At 41.3% G+C, this 6,506-nt stretch overlaps 1 pseudogene; it reads left to right on the top strand.

The window, feature by feature from the left end:
- The first annotated feature begins 476 nt into the window (after nucleotides 1–476).
- LOC132226061 (ferritin light chain-like) lies at nucleotides 477–1,000 on the top strand (annotated as a pseudogene).
- The last annotated feature ends 5,506 nt before the right edge of the window (nucleotides 1,001–6,506 follow it).

Raw genomic sequence — 6,506 nt, 5'->3', positions numbered from 1 at the left:
CATTATGATACACTGATAAATATTATAATCAAGAAGGCAAAAGACATTATGAGAGCCCCGCAAAGGCATTTAGATGGAGGTCAGAGAGTATTTGAATCACACCCTGGGTTAGAAGAAAATTGCTTTGAGAATAAAGGGCACATGAACCAGATGTTTAAGAGTGAGAGATTTTAGCTAGGGTGAAGAGAAGTCCAAGCCCAGAGAACATAACCAGCAATTTTCCTTAGAAAACTGTATCAAAACAACAAGCTAAGCAGGGCCTTGGATGGTTCCCAGATCTGTCTCTTGCTTCAACAGTGTTTGGGTGGAACAGACCCAGGGACACCCCTTCTTCCGGCCTCTGACCACCCTCCAACTTCATTTCCTGTCACCACTTTCAGAACCACCTCATCCATCCTCAGTCTCAGAGTCCAGCCAACACCGTCTTTTTGTTTTTTGGGGATTTTTTTAGCTTGACTTCTTATTGCCAAACAACCATGAGCTCCCAAATTCATCAGAATTATTCCACCGAGGTGGAGGTTGCTGTCTACCACCTGGTCAGCCTACATCTGTGGGCCTCCTACACCTACCTGTCTCCGGACTTCTATTTGGACCTTGATGATGTGGCTCTGGAGGGTGTGGGCCACTTCTGGGAGTTAGTTGAGGAGAAGGGTGAGGGGATGCAGTGTCTCTTAAAGGTGCAAAACCAGCACGTGGCCATGTTCTCTTCCAGGACGTGATGAAGCCTTCTCGAGATGCGTGGGGTGAAACTCAGGATGCCATGGAAGCCACCCTGGCCTTGGAGAGGAACCTGAACCAGGCCCTATTGGAGCAGCAGGCCGTAGGTCCTACCCACTCAGGCCCTCATCTCTGTGACTTCCTGGAGAACCACTTCCTGGGTGAGGAGGTGAAACTCACCAAGAAGATTAGCGGCCCCCTGACTCACCTCCGTAGGCTGGCTGGCCCCCAGGATGGGCTGAGCAAATATCTCTTTGAAAGGCTCACTCTCAAGCATGACTAGAAGCGTTTGAGGGGCCCCTCTGCATTTCCCTGGTGCCTGGCTTTTACCTGACTCTCTCCCTGAAACCACTAGGCATCCTTTTAACCACCCTGGAGCCCTCTCCCATGCATTGGACCAAATAGAAACAATAAAGTGTTTTGCAGGGGAGAAAAAAAAAACAGCAAGATAAAGGTAGGTTGGTGTGATTGAACAACAGTGTGCATGTGGAGATGTTGTGAGTATGTAGCTGCAAAGACCTGCCAAAGCCTGAATTCCAAAAGCCACTTGCTCTAATAAATGGATGCTGTGAATTATTCACTGTTATTCTCTGATGATTGCATATACCCTCAGTTAATGATACATAAGTACATACCAAAGAGCCCAAGGGAGAAAGGTAAGACAAAGAGACAAGGATGGAGCTTGTGTTTCTAGCTTAGGAACTGGGAATAATGGTGACACTGTTGACTAAAATAGGTAACACTAAAGAAATAATCATTTGACAAAGGAATATAACGCAGTCAATTTTGAGACACAATAAGTTTGAGCTACTCTACTTAGCTCTGTGCTCAGGGAAGGCATCACAAAGCCATAGGAGCATTCTTTCATGCTAAGCCCAAATGTGACTTGAGAAACCTCTATATTCTTCTCCCCACATCCACTGCCAATCAACCAGAGTTGGCACTTGAATTAAAAACCCATTTGTCTTCCTGATGTAGAGCAAGAGAAGACAACCAAGACTTGACTCTGAAGAACAGGTTCTTAAACATCTTACAAGCCACCAGCTTCACCTGTGTGTGCTGGTGGAAGCATAGATAAGACTCTGCTATCAGAGTACTGTGAATTCATTTTAAACCAAACCACACAGCACATCCACATCATAGTCTCAGCTAACCTCCTCTCTCGGGATCAATGACCTCCCCTGCCAAGTAAGTATTAACCTTCTTTCTCACTGTGATTTCTTCAGGAGCCTCACAACTGCTTTACCACCTAACCTCTTGCCCTCTTTAATTCAGCCTCCACACTGCAGCCAGAGTAGTATTTCCAAAGCAGAGATATGATGGCATCACTCCACCCTAGCGCCTGTTTTTAAAACCCCTTTGTGGCATCTCATGGTACTTAAAATAGAGGCCAAGAATTTTCACATGGTCTACACACATAATATGGTTTAAGCCCCTGATTCTTCAGCCTATTTTCTACTGTGTACCCCTCCAAAAACCCCCCACCCAGTCCCATTTTCTGTGCTGCTCCCTTTACCACAGGATTTTGAAGAGGCCATCCTTGAGGACTCTTTTTTTTTTTTTTTTTTTTTCACAGAGAGGACGGGAGAGAGATAGAGAGTTAGAAACATCAATGAGAGAGAACCATCGATCACCTGCCTCCTGCACACTCCCCACTGGGGATGTGCCCGCAACCAAGGTACATGCCCCTGGCCAGAATCGAACCCGGGACCCCTGAGTCCGCAGGCCAGCACTCTATCCACTGAGCCAAACCGGTCAGGGCTCCTTGAGGACTCTTGCCATTTGTCTTTACCTAGCTAACAACTACTCATTTTCTAGGCCTCAGCTTTAATGCCACTGCTATGGGAAGCCTTCCACGAATGTCCCAATGTCATCACGGCCCCATGTTATTTTTTAATATGTTCTATTGATTTTAGAGGGAGAGAGGGAGAGAAACATCAATGTGAGAGAGCCCTGACCAGCGATCAAGCCCACAACCTGGGCATGTGCCCTGACCAAGAATCAAACTAGTGACATTTCAGTACATGGGACAATACTCAACCAACTGTGCCACACTGGCCAGGGCATCCCCATGTAGTTGCATAGCACTTACCAATGTAATGTGTCCATGTACCTTGCTGTTTCAATACCCGTCTCTCCTACTTAAGACTAAGCTCCATGTGTTCAGAAAAAAATAAAGTTTCTTTTTATTTCCCAATACCTAGCATCATGCCTGGCACATAGTGGGCACTCAATAAGCACTTCTTTAATTTGGTTGACTTTGGTGATCTGAATTTGATAATATATTTTCACTCCTGGAAAATATGCCTAATAAAATGCTTACTAAGAGTTTACTTTCATTTTAAAATGAATTGATATGGTTAAACAGACAAGAAATAACACTTGGCAAGTAGTATGACATATATTTCAATAGCCATTTCAATTTCATTAGAATTATTCCATCATTTCCCAGGAAACTTGAAAAGTATTATTGAATAAATAGTCACATCACTTCCTGAAATTACATGCAGCTGGAAATCCTACTGGCTTCCAAAATAAGAACATGAGAACTATTCTTCCCTTTTTTATTGGATTTGCAGGCTGCTTTTGAAAGATATTGCAATCCTTATTGTCCTCAGCATTGTCTCAAGTGTCATTAAGAATCACATTCTCAATTAGTTTAGCTAGCTGTGTGGAACACCTCTTATTTCCCACCTCTAAGTACCCCTTCTCTTTAACAGGTTTTAAATTAAGACCATAAAGCTACTTTGGCAGCTAAAGCAACAACATCTGTAAAACACCATTTGCTCCATTTCTTCCCTTAATTCCTCTAATTGAAAGTAGGTATCTTCATGGTTACACATGACCGGGACCATCCTCTGAGATAATGAGTAACATACAATGCTGGCCTTCTAAGACATTGCTGTCCCAACCTAACAGAGCCATAATGGTGTCCCATAAAATGAAAGCACTACATAAATTGTACAGTGTTTTAGCAGCCAAATCCAAAGAAAAACACAAGTTTCACTTGGGTGCTGTTTTTCCAGTAGTTACAAATGACAACTCTTAGACATGGATTGTGCTATAGGAAAAGCTGTGAAACACACACACTTCTCCTGTATCACCCAAAACTCACTTTGTCTTGGCATTCTCGTTCATTTTTAGCCCCACTACCCCAGCCCCTTGGCCCTAGTTACTTAGAATGGCACTAGCTTCCCTTAAAGACAAAATAACCTCAGTCAGCACAACCTACCTGGACTCCTACTTTCTTGGAATATACTTCAGACCTGGACCCCTCAGCCAAAACAAGTTACTGTTGCCTATCTGACAAATGTATACTGAGATGTTGAAAAGTTACTAGATTATTTGTTTTTCATAAACATATATACTTGAAGCATATTGCGGGGGAGACAGAAATAAGAGTGCCTTCCTCTAAGTGGCCACTGGTGAAACATGGGGGAGAGAAAAGCCACTGAAGAAATCAGTTTAGGAGTTGGCTATACATCTCGCCTACCTCCCACATATATATTCACCTCTTCAAACACCTACTAAGGGGAAAACAAAGAGTGGCAAATAAGAATGAATCCCAGTTGTCAGAGTTCAGTTGGTTCACTAATTTAATGGATATGGTCCCTACTTCCAAAAGGCTTATAGTCTGGGGTGCTCAGCTACATGTCAGTCTTGAAATCAAAGGCTCTATAACTCATTCAGAAATTAACTGTGTAAATATAAATACATTTTTTCAAAAACTCGTTAATTTAAGAAATAAATAAACATAAACTTTCCCACAATTAAAAAAGGCACTGTAACTTATATCCACTAGAATATAAGCTCCATGAGGGCAAGGACCTCTGGTCGGCAACTATAAACTCAGTGTCTTGCACTGAGATCAATAACTATTTGGGGAATGAATAAATACTAGTGGTATATTCTTAAAATAACAAAATCTGTCTTAGCTCATTTTTTCCCTTCGACAAAATAGAATGACAATGTTCATTTCCAAGACTTTTTTTTAATTTATCTTTATTGAAAGTAATACAACCCTAGCTGGTTTGGCTCCGTGCATAGAGCATCAGCCTGCAGATGAAAGGGTCCCAGGTGCAATTTGGGTCAAGGGCATATATTTTGCAGGCTCCTCCCTGGCCCTGGTCAGGGTACATGCAGGAGGCAACCAACTGATGTGTTTCTCTTACTTCAATGTTTCTCTCTGTCTTTCCCTCTCTCTTCCACTCTCTCTAAAAATCAATGAAAAAATATCCTCTGGTGAGTATATTTTTTAAAAAAAAAGTATTACAGATGTCCCCTTTTTTTCCCATTGACCCCTTCCACACCACATCCGTCCCTCCCAGGCCTTCACCATACTATTGTCTGAGTCCATGGGCTATACATATATGTATATAAGTTCCCCATTTAATCTCTCCCCAACCACACTCATCTAACCCTCACCTTCCTTCTGAAATTCATCAGTCTGTTTCATGCTTCTATGTCGCTGGATCCATTTTGTTCATCAGTTTATTTTGTTCATTAGATTCCACATATGAGTGAGATCATGTGATACTTATCTTTCTCTGACTGGCTTATTTCACTTAGCAGAATACTCTCCAGGTTCCTCCCTGCTGTCTCAAATAATAAGAGATCATTCTTTTTTATAGCTTTATAGTATTCCATGGAGTAAATGTACTACAGCTTTTTATCCACTCATCACTGATGGGCAGTTGGGCTGTTTCCAGACCTTAGCTATTGTAAATTGTGCTATGAACATAGGGGTACATATATTCTGATTGGTGTCCCAGGTTTCTTAGGATATATTCCTAGAAATGGGATCACTGAGTCAAATGGCAATTCCATTTTTAATTTTTTGAGGAAACTCCATACTGTTTTCCACAGTGGCTGCACCAGTCTTTATTTCCTAAGACTTTTATGTCAGTTAAGTTAGATGACATATGCAGAAGCTCCTAACAAGTCTTTAGGAAACAGTAAGTATCTCTCTCTCTTTTTTTTTTAAGTTAAGTAGACTGTACTAATTGTGATGACAGGAAGAAAAGATATAACAGAGGGAGAATCCAGTCAATCGTCAAGCATTCATAACAGAAAAGGGACCCTTGGTGATCAGGACCATATGTGCCACCCAGTACAAACACTAGGATGGGGAAACAGAGTGAAAAAGCAGAGTTGGAAAATCTACTTTGAGAGAACAAGGAACTAACTTACACACTCACTAAATAGCTAACCAGGGTAAGGAAGGAAATGACTTGGTCCTAAACTAACTGTAAATATCCCACAATCATCACAATCTGGTGATTTGGCATCACGTGTGGTATTTGATAACAATACTGCTAAGGATCCAGAACATTCTATTTTGTGCCCAGCTCTTACAATGTAATAAGCCACTAATCAGTTCTGTGCCCTGGTTGTCATTAAAGTGGATCTAAGAGTTGTTTAAGACTAGTAATCATGAAACATAAAAAAACAGAAATGAAGTGGAAAATATTCTCTAGAGTTTTGCCTAACTTTGAAATATGCCTCCATTTCTACCATCTGCCAAAAAAGTAAGAATTCATTTTCAAGGCAACTTAATTGTTATTGGATATATTGTTTTATTCGGTATTGTGTCAGACACTAAATCATGTCCTTTTTTGTCTTTATCTTACGTAATCTAATCCTTTGTGCAAAGTCCTACCATCCAATGTACAAATAATTTTAATTGTTTCTCCAATAGGAGGAAAAGAAAATTGTACTGAGTTGTTACCTTCTTTCAACTGGTCCCCTTTGTGAATGTGTAAAATATTGAGGAGAGCTTGATGGTGCAG

The sequence above is a fragment of the Myotis daubentonii genome, chromosome 2, assembly GCF_963259705.1.
Source record: "Myotis daubentonii chromosome 2, mMyoDau2.1, whole genome shotgun sequence".
Taxonomy (NCBI): Eukaryota; Metazoa; Chordata; class Mammalia; order Chiroptera; family Vespertilionidae; genus Myotis; species Myotis daubentonii.
Note: the sequence above shows the minus strand (reverse complement) of the source record. Positions and strands in the feature narration are given on the sequence as shown.